General features: G+C 36.9%; 1 protein-coding gene across 1 annotated transcript in view; it reads left to right on the forward strand.

Annotated features, from left to right (window-relative positions):
- Window positions 1-13861, forward strand: part of KDM6A (lysine (K)-specific demethylase 6A) — a 79345-nt gene that overhangs the window by 2746 nt on the left and 62738 nt on the right. Inside the window, exon 2 of the mRNA XM_008944442.1 lies at window positions 6860-6909. The gene's annotated coding sequence lies outside the window, so the exon portion shown is untranslated. The remainder of the gene's footprint in view (window positions 1-6859; window positions 6910-13861) is intronic.

A 13861-nucleotide genomic window follows, 5' to 3' on the forward strand; every position in this document is an offset into this window, starting at 1 on the left:
CAGCAGGCATGTACAAGATGGTTTCTGTGCCCCACTTTCATCATCTTGATCACTTCTGGGCACAATTTAGCTTCAGGATTTCCCAAAATGAAAACATTTGCTCCTCCTAGTCAAAACTACACTGTTTCTTCAGTAGCATTTTCTTAACTCTAATCTGATGTCTTCCTTTTTTTTTTTTTTAAATTGAGACAGCTATTCCCCAGCTGTTTGATTGTCTCAGAGGTTTCCAAACCCTTTGTTCCCTGGGCGTGTCTTTAGTGCCACCCCCCATGTGCTAGTTGCTGCTCTCTGCTCTGTGCTGGCACAGCTGAATATGCAGCTGTGCGACGAACTGATCCAACTGAAAAATAACCCAGCAGAAAAAAGTGATGCAATTGCCCCACAATGTGAAACCTCTGACTCAGGTTTTGCCAGAGGAGTTTGAGTTGTCATGTAGGCTTTAGGATGCTGGCAGCATTGTGAATCCAGCTGGGACTCCACTGTATATACCTGTGCACTTTGCTACTGCATTCCTTGTGAGGGCTGGGATTTTTACCGAAATTATTGTCCTGCTCGTCTTGGAGGAAACTGATGCTACATTAGTTGTTAGAGATTTTTAATATTTTTTTTTTTTTTTTTTTTTTTTTTCCCTATAAGGAGTACAAAGTGTAGACTGTGATCTCTAAGGTTTGGGTTCTAGTTGAATGCTGATCAGTGAGCTCATGGACTCTGACATCACCTGTGCATTCCTTGGGGGGTCTTTTTATCTGTTTTGTAGAAGGGTCATATATATTGGCAGTGTTGCAGCCTGTGACTTGGAGGACAGCTTGCAGTTGCACAAGTGGAGACACGCTTTTGTCATTTGGCTCCTTGAATTGCTGTTCTCTAAGCAAAATTGCTGGAAGTAGAAAATGCAATTAATGAATGATTTGGGAAAAACATGCAATTATTGAGTTACTAAAGCACAATAAATACTGCACTAAAATAATTCTTATTGTACTCAAGTGGTGATCACATTTTTTAGGTACTATGTCAGAACATTTTTAATAATACTTTGTAGATAGTGACTGCATTGTCAAAAGCACTAATACAAAAGCACTGTAAGAAATTTATAATCTAGTATTAATTAGTCCAAGAGAATTTTTAGCAATTATTAGGCTAAAATTTAAAAGAAAACTGGAAAAAAACCAACCAACCAAAAAAAAAAAAAACCCACAATGTTTATTGAGGTGCTCATTTCTGAATGAACCCAGCCTAAACCCAATATTTAAACACTTTGATTGTTAATGTAGAAAGTTGTTTGGGAGAACAACTCCCAGATTCAACAATGTGCTTCCTGTTCCTTTATACTTAGAATTCCATCTCTGTAGAGGATTTCTCTGTAGTGGTTAATGCCTTAGTCTTTTAGGACTTTGCAGGAGAGTGCTGTCATGAGGAAGCATTTCGGTGTGCTGCGTTCTGAAGTATGGAGTAGCAGGAGTCACCTTACAAAATTCAAGAGAGCGCTTCACAGCGTAGGTGAAATTGTGCTGGTTGCTGCTGGGCTCTTTTACTAATGAGTCCTGAAGAACTAGAGTGGATTTTAAGGAGCACAGCAATCTGAATCATTTGAGGAAGGGATGACTGTTTAAAATAAGTCTGATATTTAGGTTTGAGTTTTGTTTCTTTTAATTATTATTTAGTTGTTTGTTAATAACTGGCAGCATTGGGTTGCTTCTATCTAGAGCTGTTTATTTCATCTTCAGGATGCTGATGTTAAACTTTGAGCAGTTTAATTTCAGGTGGTTCAAACCCTCATATGAAATTCCTATGGAAAGAAATAATGTTATCTTAAGCTTAGATTGTTAAAATATTCTTTATAAATAGTATGTTTGTGGTGCAGAGGTTAGCCATAGAAAACTGTTACTGTATAATATAGCTGGACCATGTTTTTTGACTGGTTGTCTGAAAGTATTAATTTCGGGGAGTGTTCTAAATAAATACGTAATAGTTAAAACTTACTTTGTGGAATATTCTCCTTGAAGGATTTTTGAGCTTTATGTAATTCCATTGTATTCCTTCACTGATAATCCTTAATATTTTAAGACCTTTCATAGAGTTTGTTGTCTAAAAGATTTCTGTAACCGATTAATTGTCAGACTTGTATATGCCTTGCACAAAAGACTAAGAAGTACTAAATGTGTAACTCATATTTGGACGTGATCATGGGACAGTGGACTGTCCAGCTGGGAACAACCCCCGTTCCCTCAGATGTTCCTCATAAGACCTGTGCTCTAGACCTTTCACCAGCTTCATTGCCCTTCTTTGGACATGCTCCATCACCTCAATGTCCTTCTTGTAGTGCGTGACTCAAAACTGAACACAGTATTTGAGGTGTGGCCTCACCAGTGCTGAGTACGGGGAGATGATCATTTCCCTAGTCCAGCTGGCCACACTATTTCTGATACAAGCCAGGATGCTGTTGGCCTTCTTGGCCACACTGCTGGCTCCCAAGCTTGTGTTTCCTGGGGTTGTTGTGACCCAAGTTGCAGGACCTGACATGTGGGCTTGTTGAACCTTATACCATTGGCCTTGGCCCATCTATCCAACCTGTCCAGATACCTCTGTAGAGCCTCTCTACCCTCAGGCAGATCAACACCCCCAGCCAACCTGGTGTCATCTGCAGACTTACTGAGGGTGCTCTTGATCTCCTCATCTGGATCACTGATAAAGATACTAAACAGAGCTGGCCCCAGTACTGAGACCTGGGTTACACCACTTGTGGCCAGTCACCAAGATTTAATTCCATTCCCCACCACTTTATGGGCCTGGCCAGCCAGCCAGTTCTTTACTCAGCAGAGTCAATTTCCAGGGATCCAACCTTGGAATTCCCTCACCTTTTGATGCCTGTAATATTATGGCCCAGCAGTGTTCATCTTGCTAGGTTAACACACTACTGTGGATAAAACTTGCACTATGTAATAAGCTGTTTCCTTAACCTACATATGTCTCGTAGGTGTTTAATGAGGATTTATTTTACCTGGAAGCATTGGCAAATTTAAAGCAATGCGTGGACCCTCTGCTTGCTTCCCTTGTGCAGCTCTTCGGCTGATTCTCTATCTTACTATTTGTTTTCATATCAGATAAGCACTAAGAAATGTTAGTGCTTGTTTAAAAATTAATGTTAAAAGAAAAGAACTCTGAGTTGTTTTAAAGTTCTCTTTTCAGGAGTGTGTAATCAAATTAATGTTTGCTCTTAACTTTTTCAGGTTCAGCAAGCTAAAATTCTGTTAGTACATTTGGCCTTGCAAGGTGCCACTAGATGGTGTCAGTATCTAGTTCACTTTTTTCTTACTCAAGCACTAAAATACTCAAACTGTTCCATATTTGCGTCACTTTCAAAGACCTCTTAAATTTTCAGGTATTGTAAAGTTGGTTTGTCAGAGCAGATCATAAAAGCCATCCTTCTGTGGCTGTGATTTGATGTGTTAAGAGTGACAGGTAGGTGGATGCCATCCAGTCTATACATTCTGCTCCCCAGTCTCACCATACTTGTTTGTTTAGGTTATATATTTAGACTCTAGTTATGAAGATAGACTGTCTATTGTATCACTGAAAAAATTGTGTATTTATATAAAGTTTTACTGTTTTCTTATGAAAGTAAGTAGATTTTAAAAAATAACATTCTGAAACCACATACATGGTAATTATGTAAAATCTCTTTTGTATTCTCTATGCGAAATGAAGGAGTCTTAAACAGGGGCAGGTAAGAAACCAGTATCATACCTGTCCTGCTCCTGAGATGTCCCCATGACCCTAGTCTTGGTAAGAGAAGAAGACAAACTCTTAGGCAGGGGTCAGAAAATAAAGGCTGTTATTATTAAAGTCACTATAGATAATGCTAAGTGTGTAGTTCTGGGTGGCTGTAAAAAAACCTGTAAGAAGAGGAAATCATTAGACTGTGAATGTATGAATTCATTGAGGGTCAGCTCTGCACTAGGTGCCAGAGGCTTAAAGGCAGATTCCAAAGCGAGCCTGAGCTGAGAAGATAGCTTACTGCTCAGTAGTTTTAATTCTTTGGGTGGAAATATGGTGGTTTCTTTTCAGAGCTGTATAAGTAAAATTTTCTTTTATTCTCATCAAGTGGTATAGCTGATGGTGGTGCATCTGCAAAGCTACATATATATCTTTGGGACACACAGCACCCGTAACCCCTATCCACCACCCTCAATATTCAGGGTAGGATGGCAAATGCCACTCAGTAGGTCATGTGGTTTCCAAGAGTCTGATGATAAGGATTACCTGTTAGGCAAATAATGTAGATTGCCAGGTTTTGAAGAAGGATGTTCATAGGAAGAGTGTATACTGGTACAGTGAGTAATGAAACACTAGGTAGAAGCATGGAGATAGGTAACTATGAGCACCTGCTTTAGAAATTCTTGAGTCACCTCTCCATTATTGGTTTAGATATCTGAATGTGGTCTCTCAGCTTTGTGCTTTTAAGAGAGTTTTCTGTGATTTATTAGATAATTTTATGAACGTAATTAATACTGAATCAAGAAGCATTGTCCTGCTGTTGACAGTCAGTCCTATTCTTTCTGAGTCCAGACATGCATTTTCTAGGACTATTCTGCATGCTGAAAAAAGAAGCTTCTATGTACTTGGCCTCCAACAATTCCATATACTTAAGAATTTCAATAGCAAACTTGTAGATTGGAAAAGGTCAGTAATAACCTCCTAGTCAGAAGATTATCTGTGGAATTCTACTGTGCCTAGGTGTGATATTTCATTATGTTTAAAAAAGGACATCTTAATGAAAATAGGGTAATTTACTTGTATGTATATAAATGAGTTGACCCTATGTTGAAAGAGGAGCACTAGTTCTTAGAATTTTTTTCTGACAAAAATTGTCTAACCTTAGAACGACCAGCTTTGCACAAAAAATGAAGGTTCAAATGATGTTGCAGCTTTTAGTGTTGGGTTTGTTTGGTTTTGCTTTTTAATACTACTAATGCAATGTGTGACAGAAGTGAGTTTCTTATCATTTTTTCATCAATCAGGTTGTATCCTATAACTAGAATCATAGCACTGATGAAGTATAGCCTGTTTCACATAGGCACTTGTATAAAATTTTTATTACTCAGCAGATTCCCTTGCTGTTTTTTTTCTTCTTAATCTAGAGTAAGGTTTGTCATTTGAGCAGCCTGAGCTAATTATTTCTTCTCCTCTTGTGTTCTTATATTAAATTCTCCTTATCACAACCCACATGGTTTTGCCTGTTTCTCCCTATTCTCCTTTCCATCCCATGGGGAGGGGAATGTGTGTGTGTGTGCGTGAGCATCCATGTGGTGCTCAGCACCCAGCTGGGTCTAAACCGTGACAGAGAATTACAGAATATGACTGAAATATGCTTAGTCATAACATTCTTAAACTAACATTAAAGAGTAATCATATCTTTCAGTTTGAACCATATTTTTCGGCAGGATTGGGGTGAGGGGATGTTGTATCTTTAAGTTGTAGAAGACTTAGCCTATTTGACTAGATTTTTAAGTGATTTTATTTGCCTAAGTTGCGTGTGAACATGTGCACATACTGCATGTTGATAGTGTAAGGGTGATGAGTGTTCTGGTTTTTTTTCTACTCTGGGCATCTAAATAAATCACAGTTTAGAGCACCAAAATTAGAAGCTGTCTTCTCAAGCAGTTCCAGTGGTGAGGGACACCTTATGGCATGACTTGGCAGGTATCAATTAGGCATTAGAAAATACAAGGTTCTGAGTCTCTGTGAGCAGATGAGTGCAAAGATGTATTTTTAAGAAGAGAAAGCTCTCTCTGTCTTGTCATTGGGTGTATGTTGTTCTTATTTTACTGAAACATGAAGACTTTTGTTAAGTTAAGGAAATGGGTATGCAAGACAGGCATTGGAGCATGATAAAATTTAGGCACATAGTTTGTGCATGTTGCTTGCAGGAAAGGAACCTGCACATAAAGTACATACTGTTCTTCGCACTCTTAATCTGTTTAGTAGTTTTGTAGTTTTTTCAAAGCAGAGGCTGTCTTCTTACGTTGTTTGGAAAATGCATATGTGTAGGAACCATTCTTGTATCTTAAGAAGCAAACACTGGAAAATTCAAAATCTTGCTGTTAACTGCAGTGAAGCATTATTTAAAATTCTTCATTTTTGGATGATGCTTATTGCAACGTTCTTGTAAGAATGTAAGAAAGCCTCTTCGTGTTCCAGTCTGATGTTGCTTGTTAGCCAAAGAGCAAGATGAATCAACCAGAATTTTTAGTGGAGAAGAGGCGTGCAGCAATGGTAATTGGAGAAATTCATTGCTATGTAGAACTAACATTCTACTGAACAGAGCTGTCCTTAGCGCTGTTTTCCAGGTTAGTCTTAGATGTTGAATAAAATGTAAGCTTTCTTTTTTTTTTTTCCCCTTGCTTCTGTTCCTCTAGTTATTGAATGAAAGGTTATGTGAAATTGATTTTTCTTTGTATGTCCCTCTGCACCAGTTCTTTAGAAATTATAGGACATTAGGGAGCATGGTAAATGAACTACATGATTAAATTTTTAAATCTTACAACTTACAACAGCTTTGTCCAGGATGAAAATCCCAAAATTTCAAATGATTTCTTTGTTTTAGGTTTTCTTTAAAATGCTGCTTGATTTACGTTTGCAAGATTAATAATAAATAGCCTTTTGGATTGATATTTCAGAAACCAAAATGATAATCTTAAGGAATGCATTACTCACAACAGTGTACTTACTGTGGCAGTGTTACTTATATTAAACCATTTATTATTTTAATGCTGTGTATTCTGACCCTTAAGGTTTTCTATTTTTTTCTTCAAAGAAAATGCAACAAAAGAAATTCAACATTCATTTTTCTTTCTTACAGCATTATCTGCATACCAGAGGTACTACAGTTTACAATCTGACTACTGGAAGGTCTGTATCTGCACTTTTTTTTTAATCATATTGTTGTAAACAATTGAATTTTTGAAATAGATTAATTTCAATATTATTTTGGAGTATGTACCTGCAATTAATGGAAATGCTCACCTATATGTACAATTTATTGTAAATCTAAGTGGAACTAAATCTTCACACCGTTTGTTGAAATGACAGCTCAAGTAATTTGACACATCTTAGATTTTATTATTATTATCCATTACTTTAATTATCCATTACATAAGTTTTTCTTACGTAAGCATGGATATTTGGATACATATGAGTTTTGAGAGAATCATAACCACTTGAAAGCTGCTGGGCAGGATTTGGACTTGGACTAGGAAAAATGTTCTCAGGTTGCTTTTTATTTCCATAGATGCCCAATTGTTTCAAGTCCCTTTCAGTATTTAGGTCACATTCTTTGCGTAAGACAGGAAAAAATCCGGTTAGTATAGCTGCCCTTGCCTTATCAGTTAGTCCATATAGAAGTATCTTTAAATTAATACATTTTTTTAAATTCTTATAGTGATATTGTAAAAAATAGTTATCGTTGTTATATTGTTACATGAAATAAATTGAAGCTTGTGATTGAGATAGAGGTGCAAGAGAGCACAGTAGATACTTTTGTGATCTCCAGCAACTGTTTTCATTAAAGGTGTGCATAAGTGTACATTTCAAACAGGGAAGGCTCACTCTGGAAATACATCAATGCCATGTATATATCAGCATTAGAGAAACAACATTTTCTGTGTTCTTTGCATTTTATGGGACTGTAAGTATGTTCTGAAAAATACCTTGACAACTCTCGTTTGAGGGGATGGAAAGGACAAAGGCAGGGTAAAAAAGGCTAGAAGAATGAACTGAGTGTCTTCTGACATGTGGAAGGAGAGGTCTAATCAGGGGGTCCTAGGGAAATTTTTCTTGTATTGTAAAGATTCTGCTTCAGTATTTCTGTGAGTGCCTTTTTTTGAGTTGGAAGTAGTTTTTTCAGAAGTAACCCCTGTAGTATAAAAATTACCACAATAAAAGCATTAATCTACTCTTAATTCTTACATGTTCTTGTTGAGTTTAAAGTTTGTGGCAGCAGACTTCTGAAATTGATCCATTAATTAACATGTATTGTACTAGTTTCTGTTGCGTGTGCTCTTCCCATGGTAAGCATTTCAGAATAGTTTGTGACTTGAATTATTTTTTCTGTGGTGGTGTGTGTGTTGTTTTGTTTTGTTTTTCTTTTCTCTCATTAGAAGTCATGCTAGATGATTAGTGAATTATTTTTCCTGCATTATCAGATAGTTCAGGGTGAACTATAAATCATAGAATTGTTTTGTTTTGAAGAGACCTTTCAGATCATCAAGTCCATCAGTTAACCCAGTACTGCCAAGTCACTGATAAACCATGTCCCTTCAGCATCATATCTGTATGTCTTTTAAATATCTCCAGGGATGGTGACTCTACCGCTTCCCTGGGCATCCTGTCTCAATGCTTTACAGCCATTGTGATGAAGAAATTTTTCTTAATAGCCAACCAGAACCTCTCCTGACACAACTTGAGGCCATTTCCTCTTGTCACTTGCTACTTGGGAAAAGAGACTGACCCCTCCACCTGGCTCCCACCTCCTTTCATGCCATTGTAGAGGGTGATAAGGTCTCCCTTCAGTGTCCTCTTCTGCAGGCTAAACCACCCCAGTTCCTTCAGCTGCTCTGTGTAAGCCTTGCACTCTAGGCCCTTCACCAGCTTTGTTGCCCTTCTTTGGACATGCTCCAGCACCTCAGTGTCCTTCTTGTAGTGAGTGGCCCCAAACTGAACACAGTATTAGAGGTGTAGCCACCTCCTGTAAGTACATATAAATGATTATATGTATGTTCATTGGTGTAGAGTGTTTCAGCATAGCTTGGAATATTATACAGCTATACAATGAAAATAAATGTGAACGCTGATTGTTCTGTAGTTCCATTTCAAGAGTATGGATGGCAGTACAAGGTGTTATCTGTGCTTGACTTAATGAAAGGAATTTCTGTTTGTATGCAATGTGCTGATGTTTTTGCATATATCTCAATATTTTTATTATGCAGAGATTATTTCAAACAATTACAGTTGAAAGCATGAGAGCATTGCTTGAATCTGACAAAAGAGCGTTTTGTCTTTTGCTGAGAGAAAAACCCATGAAACCTCAAGTTTTTCTTCAGATTGGCCTCACCTAGGAAGGATACTGTGTTACTTGGCCTCATTACAAACTTCCTTATAAATGTGTAGTCCAAAGTAGTTTCTTTCCGTAATCATGTTGGAGATTTATTTAATTTTTGTATGCGTCAAAAAGAGCCTGAAGGAGTCTAAAAACATGTTTTCAGTTAAAAACTTCTTGATGAAACTGATTAAAAAAATCACAGCTGAATCTTACTTAATCTTATTAATGGATGGTGAAGCTGGAGTTGGCAGTGGGAAGCTGCCTGGATTTGGTCTAGAGAAGGGTATTCCTCCCTCTCCACAGGAGGTTCGCTTGTTTCTTGGTCTGGTTAATTCCTTGTATCTGTAAGAAGCCATTTAGTCAAGAACAGTTTGTGGTGTGGTTTTGGACGCCCTTGTATGTTGTTGCATTACACTGCATGATTAACTTTGTTTCAAAGAAATCCAGATAACTAAAGGAAAAAAAAAAAAGGGGCAGTCACATTTCCGTGTTTTACTGTTGTGTTTTTTTTTAAAAGAACCTCTCTTGATTTTGTTTGTTGCTTTTTGTTGTCTTTGTTTGATTGTTTTCATTGTTGTTTTAGTTTGTACAGGGTTAGATGTCATCAATTGTTAGAATTTGTGATGGTAAAGAAAGGAAGAGAGAGAAGGGTGTGAAGAAAGGGTGGTATTCATGAGCTGTGAGGGAGCTATGTGAGAGAACAGAGATGCTGATGGAGAGTGCAGAATCACATGACGGTTATTATATAAGGCAGGTTTGAAGCCAGACTGGAACAGTCTTACAAACAGGCAGCATGTCTGAAAATACTATGGTGCAGTGCAAATTTATGTGGTTGAAATAAGTGTTATGTATGTTCTTGTTTTATAAACATAAAACTTCTAGAAGGATTGTGAGAGATTTTAGTGTTTTTTGAGTATAGTTCATCTTCCTTGCATCACATTTTCAGTCTTTGCTACTTTGTTTTTTTACTGTTGTGTGGGGTTAGTAACTGAGCATGGTTTTCATGCATTGCTCATTATATGATATTCATTCTACAGTGCATCTTTTTTTTCTTCCTTCCATGATGAAAAGCACTCTACACTTCTTTTCCATTGATTTTCCTGATGGTCTGAAGTTTTTGCCATGTTGTTTTCAGTCAGAATTTGGTGCATGGGTTGTGGTTTTGTTGGTAATACAGTAAGCGTTTTGTTGAGCCTGTGGAATGAAAAGAGGGGGGAAAAAAAAAAAAAACAATTTCAGAAAATATATACTGAATGTCTCCCAATGATAAAAGTGAAGGTGAAAGGTTAGGAAGATCCTTTGTTTTGCCATTGACCAAGTCCATACTTCTTCCATTCTGATGAGATGCCACTTCGTTTCAAAGAAGTAATACCTGTACAGATAAGTTTTGAAAGAACTGAGATGCATCATGCTGCACGTTCCTAAATAGACCACTTCATGTGGTAATGTCCTTGGGCACCCACAGATCAACGTCAAAGATCCAGAAAAATTGCTGGGTTTCTGCAGTTCTTGCTCTATGCAGGCACTGTGATACCTTAACTCTACATTTAAAAAAAATTACTTGACTTGGCATCTTATGAAGTAAATACCTCAACTTGGATAAAACATGACATAAATAGAGTTCTTACATTCAAACAATTTTCTCAGTGCTTCCTCTTATGAGCCCATGCTAAAATAAATCTCCCTTATGTACAATGTGCTTCATTCTGATTTCTTTTTAAAACTCCTGTGTCAACGTGTTGGGGAGGTGAGGAGGACTGTGGGGGACGAATGGATAGGAAGGGCAGGTCAGGAGAGGGAGATAACAACTAGAACTGCAGTTTGTAGATTTTGATGCTACTGAGAAAATAAAGATATCAAGTGTAAATGTCTGCCATAGTTATCAGTTTTGACATATTCTGAGGAGGCAGGGTTAGAAGCTTAGCACAAAGTAAGATATTCCTGATTTTATCCAAACACAATGGCAGATATCTGGCACCTGGAAAAAGTTATTTTAATCATCTCATGCGGTTGTATTATAATGCTGTGGATAATATTGAACTTTTATATAATAAATTATATAAAGACTCGAGGCTGGACCCAAGTAGGGCTGTCCTAACAGAAATTTTGATACATGATTGAATTGAGTAGAAACTGTAGAAAAGTAGAAACCTTCCTCTGTACATGTAGTCTCTGTGAGGTTTCAGTACTTACTGGGGTGATTCCTAGGAGGGTTTTACAGAAGAACCTGGTCGTCCAGTAATTTGATTAGATCTCCTCTGCTCTGGCCTGACACTGCTACTGCAGCCCTTAGCAGTTTGATAATCTTGATTAAAGTGTATCTGTGGCCTTTTGCAGGTGAGTGAGTGGTCATATATTGTCCATTAGATATTTTGTGCCTATAGTTGTTGCAACACAGAATTTGAATAAGTGAAAGTTTTTGGTACAGGTATATTAGGTAGCAGCAAGCTCCCATATGCTGATTCCCTGCAGTGTTGCAGTGAGCCATCTATTACTGATGTCTCTGTGGTTGGGGAATGAATGTGTAGCTTTCTGGACGGGATTTTAGACAAATCCAGGGAATTGTGGACAGGTTATGAGGACCATGAGAAGAGCACTGCCATTTTACCTTATTCTGAGTGAATTAATTTATCAAAGAGAAGTATCTTATCTGTTTCCAAGGATTTTTATAAAAAGCTGTGTTCCATAGGAGTAACCGAGGGTACATAAGTACTTAAACATTTCTATCTATACGTGAGTAAGCTGGAGGATTTCTAGGGCACGGTATTTAGAAAGGCATGTAAGTGAACCTTAAAATGATGGAAATTGTGGTGTGAATTAGTTAATCAAGGAAGACTATTTAATGTGGACTAGAATACCAGAACTTAGATGACGGTGACTTAAAAAGAGAAGAAACATCAATTTATACAGTTATACTCAACTTTAGGATCTCTGCTCAATCTTCAGTATCTAGAAAAATGGATCCGCTCTTGGAGTGGACCAGTCAGAAAATCTGAATGTTCCTTGAAATGTTTGAGGAGCACTTAATTAGTGATTTCCATCCCCCAACATGAATTGAGAGAAAGACTTCTTGTTAGCTGTTGAATTTGGCTGGAAAGTCGACTAAAAGAAAAGTAAATCAAACAGTCAGGCACTCTTTATTGTTGCTATGAAAGTGGTCCTAATCACTTTTTGTTTTGATAAAGATTTCATTTATGTGGTCAAACATCAAAGTTCATTAAACTCCAAGGAGGATTTTCAAAGACCTACTTCTGGGTTCCAGTGGATTTTAAGACTACTTGGGTGTGAGTATGGTACAAACTGAATTTATACTGTAGAAGACTGAAGGATCTAAATTTTAAAAAATCTGAAATTGAAGGGGGTGGAAATAAATCCTGTAGTGGTTTTGCAGCAGGGTAGGGTATCGGCCTAGTTCCAGAGAGCAGCTGTTTGGTACTCCCTGCCCGTGTTTACTGGACATTAGAACTACTGTCTGAGTTCAGATGTTTACCTTGGATCTTCTTATTTGTCTGGTAAGATAAATGTTTCTTAGGAATTTAATTTTGTCTGTATGTTTGTAAATAACAGAATTCCTCTCACTTCTCTCACACAGTCTTTACAAAATTGAAGAGAATCTGATACCATGCAGAGATATTGAAAACTTCTTAAAAAACACTCTAAAATTCTATTTAGAAAACTCAGGAAAACACAGCTGTGTATGTACTAGTCATGGAAGAAGGATCTTAGTCTAAGCTGGGCTGTTGGTTTGTTACAGAAAGCAATTTCATAATGTTCCTTGTTAAGTAAACCTAAAGTATAATTTAGAACCAGGTAATTTTTTACAATGGTGTTTTATAATTAAACCTATACAGAAATGTTAACTAGGGGTATTCTCAAGTGTAGTACTACAACCTAGTAGTAAGTTGTTCTTTTTTTTCCAAAGAACTAATGTAACAGAATACCAGGAGTGTTTATTTTTAAATGTGACCAGTTGAGTGTTTTAATATTTTTATGTGGTTTCTTTACATCTGTCTACCTTTTCTATTTTGGTAGCCAAATGTTTTTTTTGTATGTTTTCTGTACGCTATAAAACAGGGAAACAATTAAAAAACATTGATACTTTAATTTTGTATGATGTGCTGTCTCTCCCCAGACTGTAAGTCTATTTCCCCCTTTTTAAATAGTTGGACAAAAAGCAATTACTAGACATACTGATAACAGCAAAGAAGAGAACATTTTGCACCTTGGAGAATCTGTTATAAGACGGCTATTTTCCACATCATTGACTCACAACTGTTTTATTTTCTGCAGTAACCTCAAAATATCAAGTAGTGTTTTTAGAGAGAATTCATCAAAAGTTCCACTATTTTTTTTTTTTTAACTAGATACAAATGCTTGATTTAATTGAAAGAGTACAGTAGTATAAGATCGGTAGAAATTGCTGGAGCAGAGACCTTCCTGAAATGAAAGTTGTAGAAGACAGTAGGATGATGAGTGAATTCTACTTTTATTCAAGCCCTTAGGGTTTTTTTTTAACTTAAAAAAAAAACACAAACAAACAAGCAAAAAAACAAACAAACAAACAAACAAACAAAAACAAAACAAAACAAAACAAAAACAAAACAGAATGCATATCCCATATAAGGAAACAGATGCCCCTTAAGGGTCCTGAGAGAACAATATTTTAAAATGACACAGAAAGTCTTTAATATAAATTATTGCCATGTAGCAACACTGGACATGTACAGGAAGAGCAGCAAGACCTGTTATCAGAGGAGACAATTA

The sequence above is a fragment of the Merops nubicus genome, unplaced genomic scaffold (assembly GCF_000691845.1).
Source record: "Merops nubicus isolate BGI_N331 unplaced genomic scaffold, ASM69184v1 scaffold21367, whole genome shotgun sequence".
Classification (NCBI taxonomy): Eukaryota; Metazoa; Chordata; class Aves; order Coraciiformes; family Meropidae; genus Merops; species Merops nubicus.